Below are 13,374 nucleotides of genomic sequence, written 5' to 3'. Positions count from 1 at the left end.
TGCTCGTGATAAGTCAGCTAGTGTTATATTTATGCACCCTGGCTGCTGCCCCTAGGGTCTGGTTCCTATTCAGAAAAGGCCACATCTGCCCCACTTAGCACACCACATGGGGGTGGGGGGCTTGGGGGGGAACACTGCCATCCTGAGGCTGCACCCCCACCCCCAACTTGGGCCAAATTACCCTGACTCTGCACCAGATACACCCTCTCCTCTCCAACATAAGCATCAACCTCCACCCAGGGGTCTGCTCCCCCCTGACACCCAGCCTCTAGCTCTGTGAACATCTGGGTAGTGTGTCTTGGCTCTGTGCGAAGTGGAGATGTCTGGGCAGTGTGCGCACTCCGCTTTCCGGCCTGCCCCAGGAGTGGGGTGGGGGCCCGGCCCATTGTGGTGAACATGTGGGATTGTGACAAAGCCCAGCCCCTGCCCTCCCTGAGCTGGGCCTCCGCCCCGGAGGCGGGGGGCACATGGTGGGAGAAGTGGGTTGGAGAGAGCCCCCTGCTCCAGGGTACTGCCTGCCACGGGCAGAGCCTGGTGCTTCCAGGCCCTGCAGAATAGGAGGGCCAGCGGACCCCCTTGCCCAGATGAAAGTCAGGAGGGGCACTCAGGGGCAGGAGGTGTGGGAAAGGGGGCAGGATCTCCATGGAACCGAAGCCCAGGGACTGACCGTCAGGAGATGTGGCTTCTGGCCTTGGTTCTCCTGTGCCATTGCTGTGTGACCTTGGACAAGTCACTCTCTGTCTCTTGGCCTCCATTCGGCCAAGAGCGACAGGCTGAGTTAGACCAGTGGTGATTAAATCCAGCCAGCCTCAGAACACCCAGAAAGCCTATGCAAGGTTAGCCCTCCTACCTGGGTCACCTCTCCCTGAGATTTACTTTCACTAGGTCTAGGGTGGGAACAGGGCTTGGGAATTTTTAATTTTAAGGTGTGCTTCCAGGTATGGGAGCCACTGGCCCAGATGGTGTGTAAGAACCTATTGACCTTCTGGTGGCCTCCCTTGGACGCGGTTCTCACAGTCACTCCGGAAGGCTGACATCAGCTTGCTCTGGCCCAGATAAGCACAGTCGCGCTAACAGGTCAGGAAGAGCCTGCAGGACATGCCTGTGTGAGCGGAGGTCGGAGTGGGGCTGCGTGTGTGACAGTCAAGGGTATGTAGCTCTCTGCATGTGTGGGGAGTGTGATCATATCTGTCTAGGGTGTGTGCCTGGGTTTGTGTGTCATTAGATATATGCACGTGTGTCTCTGAGAATATACTGCATTACACTGAGCTTGTATGTGTGCGTGTGTGTCCATTCGGCACCCATTTTTCTCCTGTCACCTCTGTGAGAACTGCTGGGGGAGGGACAGAGGCTGAAATGGTCCAGGAAGTTCCTCTTGCCCCCCCCCCCCACTCTGCCCTCCAGGTAATGGAGGGGACACTTATGCCCATGGGGAGTGGCAGGGCTAGGCTCTGGCCCTTATACACTGCAGGGAGGGGATAGGGAGGGGTCTGGGCTGGGTCAGATGAGGGACAGGTCAGAAAGCCAGGCCCCGGCTACTCAGCACACTCCCACTGAGGTCTTGACCAACCTGGAGCCTTGGGGACTCCAGGCAATAGGTCACAGAGATCCTCCCTCCTACGCGACTTCTAGAACATATTTGTGGATGGCCCTGAGCCTGGGCAGAAGTCCCAAGGACCCTTTGATCCTGCCGATTTTCCTCCATCCCCCTCTGAGGGTCTAGGAGGTTGAGAGACTTGGGCAGAGGAGATGGGACCATATTCACTGTCCAGGTTGCTGTCCCTAGCTTGCCCTCTTCACCCTACCCCGGGCCCACATGCTCTTTCTTTCCCTCAAAATGAACCCGTCTCCTCCAGCTGCACACACATGCACATACACACGCACTTTCACAGGAGGGAGACCAAGCCCAGGATCTCCTGGCTTCAGACCCCATGTAAGTGCCTGGCTGGTGAGACCTTCGGCCGCCTTCTGCCAGGGCCAGCACGAAGCCCCCACCTGACAAGGCACCGGTGCTCTAAGTCTGGAGGCTGGCTCTTAGCTCCTGGCACAGCCTTGGCCTTGCTGGGGGACCCTGAGTGAGAACAGGGCCATGTTCAGAAGTAGGCAGACCTCAGCCTCCTTCGGGGAGATTAAGCGATAGGAAAAACGATTAGGATCTTACCAAGTACTTCCTGTGTGCCAAGCACACTTTACACAGAATGACTAATCTGACCTTCACTAGGACCCTGGGATAGATACTATTATGATCTGATCTTGCAGGAGGCCACTGAGGCCAGAGATACTGTAGCAGCTTGTCCAAGGTCACAAAGGGAGTGAGTGTTGGAAACGACACACAGCCGTGATGTGCGTCCTTAACTGCTGAGTCAGGTCGCTCAACAGCAGCTTTTCCACTCAGGGGCACTAATGATGTGCCAGGTGCTGTGCTGAGTACTTTCCATCTGTTCACTGATTTTGTGGGGTCCTGCTCCTTTAAGGACCAAAGCTGGAGGAAGAGGAAGCAGGAGGGGGCATGACATGTGGTTTGGGAAGAGAGCCAGGGAGAGCTGAGGTTATGTCAGAAACCTTTGCTTTAAAGGGCTGGACAGTAACTATTGTAGTCATCTTGGTCGCAATTGCTAGACTTCGCCACTGCACAACCAAAGCAGCCAGAGACAACTTGCTGGAGAATGGTCGTGGCTTTGAGCCAAGAAGATGGGATTTATGGAAGAGGAAATTTGAATATCATAACATTTTCATGTGTCACAGAATATTCTTGTTTTGGTGTTTTTCCCTTTTAATTTGTGGGCTGTTACAAAAACAGGAGAGCTGGATTTGGTCTGAGGGCTGTCACTTGCCAGCTCCCAGAAGGGCTCAGTTTCCACCAGGCCTCGCCTCTGGGCTGGCTCTTGCAATTCTCCAGCTGTCCCAGGCTGCTGTGCCCTGACAGCATGCTGACCCATGAGTTCTGAAGGAGTTTTGAAGAGTCCCATGAGTTCTGACAGCATGAGTTCTGAAGGAGAGTTAGACAGGGGCTCGTCCTGACCCAGAGCTGGGATCCAGATCTAAGCCAAGAACTCCCCTCGGGGTCTAAGTATTCAGTACTACCATTGCCTGCCTGAGGCACATTGAGCAAGTTTCTTAACCTCTCAATTAGCTGGGATTCCCTTCAGGTGCCAAGGAGAGAAATTCAACTCAATTGCCTAGGCTAGTAAGGAGATATCTTGCCTTCCGTATGGAAATGTCCAGGAGTAGATCTCACAGTTTCAGGTACAGTTAGATCCAGGTGCTCCAATGGCATGGTCTGGAGTCTCCCTCTTTCCACCTCTTTGCTCTGTGTTTCCAAGTTAGCTTCAAGCTCCATTAGGGTCTTTCCAAGAAGTGGCAGACACAGCTATCAGCAGCTGAAGACTCGCTTTCTAACCGTTTGGCAACGCCAGTTGACAACAAAGTCCACTTCCCCAAGCACTTAGCAAGTTTCCAGAAGATACTCGCAGGCTCTTGTTGGCCGAGTTTGGGTCATGGAACCCCTGCTGAATTGATCAACATGTCCAGGGAAAATGGAATGTCTGGTTCAACTCTGGATCTTTGGGGCAGGGTCAGCCCCCACTGGATCAGCACATGCTGGGAGTAGAGGAGGTTTCCCAAAGGAAAACCCAGAAGGAGGGCGCGTAGAGGCTGTACGCAAGAACAGCGGCTGCCTGCCATAAAATCGGACGGTCTACAAGCTCTTCTATGAAAGGGGGTAATGACTGTACCTCACAGCCAGTTGGCAACCCTGAGCCACTGTAAAAAGGAAAGAGGGAAATTCGGTGCATCTGGTGGGTGTCTCATTCGGGGGACCTCTTATATTCACACCACAACCTCCTATTTTACAGGAAAGTCCCACACAATATAAGATGGTGCAGCCGCTATAGAAAACAATATGGAGGTTCCCCAAAAAGTTAAAAATAGAACTGCCGTATGATCCAGCAATTCTACTTCTGAGTACATACCCCCAAAGAAACGAGAGCAGAGACTCCGACAGATATTTGTGCACCCGTCTTCAGAGCAGCACCAATCACAACGGCCAAAAGGCAGAAGCAACTCAAGTGCCCATCGATGGACAAATAAATAGACAAAGAAAATGTGCTGTAATCAGACAGTGGCTCACCATGCAGCCTCGAAAGACTTCCTGACACACGCAACAACATGGACAAGCCTTGAAGAAGTCATGCCAAGGGAAATTAAGCCAGTTGCAAAAAGGACTCATATTGCGTGTTTTCATGTACGGTGCCAGGAATAATCAGATGCAGAGAGACAGGAAGGAGAAGGGTGGTCGTCAGGGGCCAGGAGGATGGGGAACTGGAATCACTGGGTCATGGCTGTGGGGTTCCGGTTTGTGATGACAAGAAGTTCTCGGGGATGGTTGCACACCAGTGTGATTGTATTTAATACCACTGGGCCACACACCTAAAAATGGTGAACATGGTAAATATCATGTGTCTTTCCGTAATGTTTTTTTTAATTTGAAGAATGTCTTATAGAGGTCAATTCTAAATTCAAGGATAATTAACTCAAAACTCCTTTCAGGAGCAATGGAAAGTCGGGGGTGAAGGTGTCATTGGGGCAAATTCCTCCCTGAAGCCCTCAAACCATGCCGGGTCAAGGCCGTCCCCACAGACTCGTGGGTGGGAACCCTGTTTCTCCGGGCTAGTGGGTGGTCGAGAGGCTGCGGTCTGGTGTTGTGACCCTGGCTGAATGCTCCTTCCCTCCACGCAGACACAGGACAAAAGCAGTTGCTTCCAGCACTGCCACATGCCCCACCTGAAAGTGGGTGTCCTGCCTCCTGCACCCCTACACAACAAGCCTCCAAGGGCTTCTTGCCTGAGAGGACAACAGAGGTTCAGGGCATGTGCCTGGGGTTGCACACAATCACTTGGTGGCAGAACCGTGCTTGGACACTGTGGACATCATGCCAGCTGCCGGGGGTGTTGGGGGGAGGACAGCCATGCAGTGTGGAATGACACGGCACTTACATGGGGGGGCGGGGAGAAACCAGTCAAAACACCGTTTGTACTTTCTCCCCACGTGGTGGCTTGTTCTGGACCTAGTGGTTCCACAGGACCTTTCTTGGGACGGTCCTCAGAACTGAGCAAATGGCCACGTTCTCTGAGACACTGAGGCCAGCTTGGAAATACGTCGCCTAGGCGTTGCATTCCTTCCACCCTGCTCTACTTCTGTCCCGTCACTCTTGCTTCCTGGGCATTGCACTCACCATTAAGCACACAAGATTTGCTCCAGGTTCTGTTTTCTGGGGGAACTCAAGCTGAAAAGGGTTGACTTTGGTAAATCCAACACAACACTCAGCAAAAATAAGTGCCGAAGAAGGGTGGATGGATAGATGGATGGACGGATGGACAGATAGGTGGATGGATGGAAACCTTCACAATAGACAGAGTGAGGAAATGCCTCTTAGAGATGCAAACGTAGATACCTACATATTCAAGCTAAAAACACTGGTGCAGAAAACCAGGGCAGCCCCGCCCCACTTATATCCCCCCCACACCCTGTTCCCCTCCCCTATACTAAAAACACACATTCAGATACTCCCTCTGACCTGCGTACAGCTCTGCTTCTTCCAGGTCAAGTTTCTTATGCGTGCACCAAGAGTTGGGAAAGAGGTCTCTGACACATGGATGAAAACTTGCCAGCGGCTAGATAATCCTCTTGAAAAATGAGATCAGGGTGAACACACGTGCTCTTGCATACCAAACGCCGCTCCAGGCTCCATGGGTATAAACTCACAGGAGCCTCCCAGCACCATGTGAGGTGGGTACTATTACTCCTTGCTTCTTATAACAAATGATGTAACTGAGACCCTGAGCGGTCAAGTACCTTTCCCCCAAGTCACCCAGCCGGTAAGAGCCTGAGATGGGGTTTGAACTCCAGCCCTCCGCCTCTAGCTGCTGTGCTCCTACACACGTTCCTTTAGAGAGTGCAGACAACACTATCCTTGTTCACCAGCCTGAACTAGTGGTTCTGGTTTTCCCATCATCCCAGGCAGGGCAGCCGTTGAGAAAGCGAGGCAGGCATGAGTGACCTCTCTTCCAGGTGCCCCTCGCACAGCCATGTGACAGCTGGCTCCAAGGGGAGACTTGCCCCAAACATCCTCCCACAGCAAGACCTGAAAGATTCCCTCTTCTCTGCTTGGGACTGTCAGAGGAGGAAGGAGGAAGGGGCAGCTTTAGTCTGAATGAAGATATATGAGTCTCCATTTGCAGACTTCTCCATTCTCCAGATGGAGGGCCACTGGGGATCCCGTCTCGGAGGAAGGGGAAGTGGAGTAGTGGTGTAGAGAAAAAGCAAGGAGTGATGAAAAGAAGCTTAGAGTGTGAGGTGGCCTCACTCCTTTCCTGCCAAGCCAGTGAGAAGAGATCCATGTCCATGTGGCAGGCTGCTGGTCATTCAGGTGACCTCTCAGATGTCATCTCCCTGGAGAAGACTTCCCTCATGATGGTCTAAAGCTGTCCCCTCACACCAGCCTGCCAAGGACCCTCTGTCATTGTCTACACTGTACCCAACCTTCTTGAACTGTCTTGCCTATTTGTCTGCCTGTTTCTTCTCTGTTTCCCTGAACTATAACTCATGCTCCATGAGAACAAGGACCTCGGTCTCGGCTGTACCCCAGCACCTACTGCGGTGCCTCACCCACTATAAGTGTTTAATAAATATTTGTTAAATGAATGACTGGAATGTCAATAAGTGCTTGTTTAATTAAGGCTCAGGAAAAAGAAACCAACAGTGGAACATCCTTCCCAATTTATGGAATAATAAAAAGGGGGCTCAGATAAGTGTATTTTGTTTGCCATTCCTAGTTCATCTGGTTGAGGCTATATATTTTTCTTCTTTACATAAACTCAGGAGATGGGATTCTAGGAACTTAGGTGGATCATAAACAGGCTAGGTTATACAGCTGAACAGGCTGTGTACTGTACAACTCTGGGGAGTGCCATCCATTGGGGTCCTGGGGAAGATCAGCCCTGATACCTGTATGGGAAGGAGAAGATGATAGGGAGTGAGAGAAAAAGATGATTCATTCGTGAAGAAAAGAATCAGAACGGACCTGGGTGAGCATCCATGTTAACTGTTCTTTTTCTCATTTTACAAATAAGGGAAATGAGCCCCTGAAAAGTGAGATAAAGCAGAGAAGGTGCAAAGCCAGCCAGAGCTCCACAAAGTGCCAATGACATCACTATCATCATGTCTCTTACTATATATTTCATCAACCTGTAGGGATAAAGGAGACCTTTCACTCCTTGTAGAGACAGCAGTGCTCTGCTCCAAAGCTGAGAATTTAAAGTCACAGGCAGGGGTGCCTGGGTGGCTCAGTGGGTTAAGCTGCTGCCTTCGGCTCAGGTCATGATCTCAGGATCCTGGGATCGAGTCCCGCATCGGGATCTCTGCTCAGCAGGGAGCCTGCTTCCCTCTCTCTCTCTCTGCCTGCCTATCTGTCTACTGTGCACTCTCTCTGTCAAATAAATAAATAAAATCTTAAAAAAAAATAAAAAATAAAGTCACAGGCAGCATACAGATCTCCAACAGAATAAGTCACAAGTGGTCAGACACCATGTCTGTCTAGTCCACCGCCACAGCCCCCGCCTCTGCCCAAGCTCAAGGCCAGTATACACGATCAAATGATACCACCACCCTTTACTGAAAACTAACTACCTTCCAGGTGCTGTTTCAAGGACGTTATACCTACTAACTTAATGAATCTTCTCAACCCTCTTATGAGGCAGGTTTTATGACCATCCTCATTTACAAATGGGGAAAATGAGGACCAAGGAAGTAAGTAATTCACACATGGCCCACAGCAAGTAATGAGTAAATAAGTGAACAAATGAGCCTGTTACATCATCGAGTCTTCCTGAAATATCCCACCTAGGACCTCAGAGAGCACAGAGTCTGCCCTTGAGGCAGCAAGGGGTCTTCTCCCTGCAGGAATCAGCATGTGCAATGGTCCGGGGTAGGGGGAGTCTTAAAAGTGTCCAAAGATGAGATGGGATTGGAAGGGCTTGGTGGGGCCAAGGACGTAGCAGACCTGTAGAGGAAGTGTATTTTGTTGGTCATTCAGAGGTGCTAAGTGGAAGGTGGCAGAGGCCCATATACACACTCACACACACATAGTGTCTCCAGCTGACAGGAAGAGGAAATGCCTTGCATTTTCCAGCCGCTTGTCCCCAGGCCAAACCTAAATGCCAGCCCTAAAATAAAAATACAGCCTGGAAGCAGAGCTATGCTAACAGCTCCCTCCTGTCTCTGTCACCCTCCTCCCCTCATCCCCTCAGGTTTATTTTTGAATGAGGACACTTCATGAAAGTAACTTGATGCTGGAGAAACCTGAGCTTTTCTCTTTCATGTCTCCTTCCATTCAGGTTTCTGGAGGGAGAAGAGAAGGAAGGAGGAAAGCATGACTGCTTTTGGTTTAGGGGGAAAACAAAGGGCACACAACAGGCCCTTTCTGTGTGATTCGGTGACCTGGTTGGCACTGAGGATTTGTCAAGCTGACCAACCACGCCAAGCACAGCAAAAGGATTGGAGTCAAATATACCACCTCTGCCCTCGAGAGGCACTTGAAGTCGCCATGATGCACGGCCAAAACACAGGAAAGAAGAGCACACTGCCCAGGGCTAACTCCAGGACCCTCAAATCAGTCCTAAAAGGCCACCCCTTTGAATTTGTCTAGAACTTAACAGGGCAAATAAAAACCAAGGATGAATACCTTCTTACTATGTGTGACTGGAAACAAGGAAAGGAAATCCATTCTTACTATTCTTATTTAACAGTATATTGGGGTTGAAGCCAATGTGATAAGGCAAGAAAAATTAATAAAAAGCATCTCAGTCAAATGGAAGAAGCAAAACTTTATTTGCAGGCAACATGATCGACTACACACAAAAACCTATAGCAACTACAAAAAACTTACTAGAATAAGTGATTTAGAAAATTGTAGAATGCAAGATTGATATGCAAAAATTACTTGTATTTCTATGTGCTAGCAATGAGTAATCAGAAATTGGAATTTAAAAATACTGCCACTTAAGGAGCATGAAAAACTATGAAATTCTAAAGGATAAATCTGATAAAAGATGTGTAAGACATGCACACTGAAAACTATGAAGCATTGGTGAGAGAAATTAAGCAAAAGAACCAAATAAATGGGGAGATATGTCATGTTAATGGATTAGAAGATTCAACATTATAAGAATGCCAATTTTCTGCCAAATTAATGTATAGATTCAATGGAATCCCAGTAAAAATGCCAGCAGGCTTCTGGGAGAAATTGCCAAACAGACTCTAAAATTTTATGGAAATGCAAAAGATTTAGAACAGTCAAAATAACTTTGAAAAATAACAAAACTGAAAATCTTAATTTGTCTGATTTTATGACTAATTAGAAGACTATAGTAATCAAGACAGTATGGCATTGGCATAAAGATCAAGGAAAATGGTGGCCCAAAAGTGTATGTATGCGTATATATATATATATATATTTTTTTTTTTTTTTTTCACAGTCAATAGATTTTTGACAGAGGGGCCAGGCCATTGGTAAAGGATAATCTTTTCAACACATAGTCCTGGAGCAATCAGATGTTCATATACAAAAAAAAAAAAAAAAAAGGACTCTGATTAGTAATTTGCACCATTTACAAAAATTAACTGAAAGGATCATTAAGCTAAAGATAGAAGTTAAACTTATCAAACTTTGAGAGAAAAAAAAACCGGGAGAAATCCTAGTGACTTTGGGTTTCTCAAAGACTTCATAAATAGGATACAAAAAGCACAAGCTATAAAAGGAAAAGGAAATAAATTGAGCTTCATCAAAATTGTGAATGTTTGCTTTTCAAAAGATGTGGTTAGAAAATGAAAAGGCAAGTCACACTCTAGGAAAACCATTTTCAACAAATCTATCCAACAAAGGCCTGGTATCTAGACTGTACAAAGAACTCTTCCAATTCAATAAGAAGACAACACACAACCCAATTTTTTTTTTTAAAGATTTTATTTATTTTATTTGACAGAGAGAAATCACAAGCAGGCAGAGAGGCAGGCAGAGAGAGAGAGGAGGAAGCAGGCTCCCCGCTGAGCAGAGAGCCCGATGTGGGACTCGATCCCAGGACCCTGAGATCATGACCTGAGCCGAAGGCAGCGGCTTAACCCACTGAGCCACCCAGGCGCCCCACAACCCAATTTTTTAAATGGGCAAAAGATTTGAACAGACACTTCATGGATGATTTGGATAACAAAGCAGCATATAAATAAATGTTCAATGTCATTAGTCATTAGGGAAATGCAAAAAAAAAGAAGAAGAAAGAAAAAGCAGAAGGAAATATCACTACTCACCCAGTCCGATGGCTAAAAATGACTTCAAAAGACTAACCTCAGTGTTGTACGAGATGTGGAGCAACTGGAATGGTCGTCCATTGCCAATAGGAATGCAAAATGGTGCAACAATTTTAGAAAACAGTTTGGCAATTTCTTTTCACTGCTGGGTATCTACCCAAGAGAGGGCAAAACATATGTCCACACAGGTATGTATTCATGAATGTTCATAGCAGCTTTATTCATAACAGCCAAAAATCGGGAATGGATGTACAAATTGTGGCATATCCACACAATGGAGTGCCACTCAGCAATAAAAAGTAATAAACTATTGATAGACACATCAGCATGCGTGAATATCAAAATAATCTGGTTGAGTGAAAGAAACGGGACACCCTTCCAGAAAAAGTACATATTGTATGGTTCTACTAATATAAGATTCTAGAAATGAATCTATAGGATCAGAAAGCAGACCAATTTTCAGGGCAGTGGCTGTGTTCATTGTCTTAAGTGTGGTGATCATTTGACAGAGTATACAAATGTCAAATTTACCAAGCTGGACACTATAAATATATAGTGTGTAGTTTATTGCCTGTTAGTTATAGCCCAATAAAGCTATGATAAACAAAGGTGCTTTTGGGGGGAAAAAATAAAAGCCGAGGATGGGCTTAGGTATGGATTCCCAGCACTTTTTTTTTTTTTTAATTTTTTTTGTTACGGCCCTCTGAGAATCTGATGAAAGCCCCAGATGACAATCTAGTTTTAAAAAAAGAAAGAAAGCCCCAGAAAACCCCACATGCAGAACTCCACATAGGATTCCAGGTGAGTGTGTGGGTTTCTAGAATACCCATGAAGCCCATCCTCAGGCCTCAGTTTCCACGTTCCTGGTCCACAGCAGCATCAATTACTCTCCCCAAACGTAATGCCCGAGGGGTGCCTTCCCTCAGTATTGTCCACCTTGGCCTGGTCTCAAGCATGCGCGTGTGATAAAGCCAAGGGCGATTACAACAAGGCGTTAAACCCAGAGACAGAGCCAAAGCCCTGGACCCTCTATGGATCACACCCATGAGGCATCGTGCATGGATGCCTTGCCTCTCAGCCCCAAGAACAGTAAAGACTCAGAGTGGGCTGGAAGAAACCAGGGCTGTCTCTGTTTCCAGCATTTTCTGCCCTGCCTATGTCTCCCAGACACTGACCTCCATCACCATGGGCAGACACATGGCCAGAGGCTGTAATGAGATGGACCTGGCCACTGGTGCTTTCCTGGCTCCTGAGCCTCAACCTTGGACACCGCTGACCCCAAACTTTGCAAGAATGACCCCAGGCCCTAGCCACAGGCTGACCCCTGGGCCTAGCCCAGGCCCCAGACAGAATGCTAACTCCCATCACAGCTGGTCCTGACACTCACCTCTCCCTGGCCCCACGGGGGAGTCTAGACAAGGAATCATGGGAGCTCAGGGCTGAATCCCTCTTGGGGACACACAGCAAAAGTCATGTTTTCAGTTCCATTGCCTCTAAACATGAGCCTCTACATGTGGCCCAGTGACATGAGAAGGAAAAGGTGGAGGGGCAGGAAGGGCCTCAGTGCCATCTGGCTCTGTGAGCAAGTATTTCCCGTCCTGGAATAGGGAGATCCAGAGGAGACCCAGAACAGCCCGCCCTGTTTTGACCTTGCCAGATTTCGGGTGTGTGTGTTGGGGGGGGGGGCGGAGGTGGTGAGAGGAAGTGGTCTCAGGGCCACTCTTCACCCTGGGTGTCCCTGGGGAGAAGTGGTTCAAACGTCCAGCAGAGGGCGCCGCATGCCTGCTGAGTGGGCACTGGGGACTGTTTCCTGGGTGCAGGGGTGTGGGTGAGGGGCCTCGGTGAGCCCTGGCCCCACCAGGCAGCTGCAGGAGGAGGGAGCTCGTGGCACCCGTCTCCTTGGGCTCTCCTCCCCACAGCCAGGCCTTCCCGAATTCTGCTCTGCCTGCGACAGGGGTGGGTGGTGTTGGTAGGTTCAAAATCCTGTCTGGGCTGGGCTGTCGGGGGCAGGGGGTAGGGGGGAATGCCCTCCCTTGACGCCCTCCAAGTGCTCTGACAGTTAGTAGGCACCCAGTGTGAAATGCGAGGGTGCTTTGGACTCCTCTCACCTGTCCCTGTGTCCCGAACCAGACCCTGTCCTCCAAGAGCTTTGAATCTACACAGTCTGGATCACAGCGCTGGTCCCGGATGCCCGTTGGAGTCACCGGAAGAGCATTTCCAAAACTACCAGTGCCTGGCCCACCCACAGCCATTTAAAAGGGGGGGTCTCGATGATTGAGAACCAACTGCTCTAAGCAGGGCCCCAGGGCCAGCCGCATCAGGGTCACCTGGGCGGAGGTCAAAAAGGCAGAGTGAGGCCCACCGTCCTAATGAACCTGGATCTTGGCTTTTCAAGATCCCCAGGGGGGTATCGTGAGCACATCCAAGTCCAGGAAATAGTGACTCAGGAGCAACGCCACAGCTCCCGACCTTAGCAGTGACTTCTGTGATTGCCCTGTGGGGAGACGGAGGTCTGTGTCTGATGCTGCTTGACAAGGGGACAAGAGGGAATAGAACGGGGGCAGTTGGAGGACGTTCAAAAGTGGGTGCCCCCTAAGGGCTAGAAGAGTCTGACACTTCTTGGCAGAGATGGCCGGTTGAAGAGGCATTTGTGGAGGAGGAATGGCTGGTGAAGACCATAGGGAGAGGCCCAGTGCCGGGGGGTGCGGGGCGGGGTGGCAGCCTGGTGGAGAAGGGCCTCCTTGAGGGAGAGGTGGGGGATCTACCTGGAGAAGGAGCCTGGGGCCGGTCCTAGAGAGCTGTGCCAAGCAGAGCAACTGGCCTCTTTCCTACAGACAAGGGGGAGATCTGGAAGATTCCTGAGCAGCACAATAACCTATAAATAAGATCTTAGAAAATCTGGAAGATAACGCATGGTGAAATGGAAGAGAATGGCCTGCTTTCCCCAGAATCCCGGGCAGAGTAATTAATAATGAAAATAATGACAAGGAAAGGAAGAGCTAAAAAAGGTTC

General features: G+C 49.2%; 1 long non-coding RNA gene across 1 annotated transcript; it reads left to right on the top strand.

The window, feature by feature from the left end:
* The first annotated feature begins 466 nt into the window (after positions 1-466).
* On the top strand, positions 467-9,333 carry LOC101670095. The gene is made up of 4 exons (XR_200698.3): positions 467-836; positions 939-1,149; positions 3,855-5,787; positions 8,394-9,333. It is a non-coding gene; the product is annotated as an uncharacterized LOC101670095 (long non-coding RNA).
* The last annotated feature ends 4,041 nt before the right edge of the window (positions 9,334-13,374 follow it).

This window comes from Mustela putorius, unplaced genomic scaffold, assembly GCF_011764305.1.
Source record: "Mustela putorius furo isolate JIRA1106 unplaced genomic scaffold, ASM1176430v1.1 tig00000698_pilon_pilon_pilon, whole genome shotgun sequence".
Taxonomy (NCBI): Eukaryota; Metazoa; Chordata; class Mammalia; order Carnivora; family Mustelidae; genus Mustela; species Mustela putorius.
Note: the sequence above shows the minus strand (reverse complement) of the source record. Positions and strands in the feature narration are given on the sequence as shown.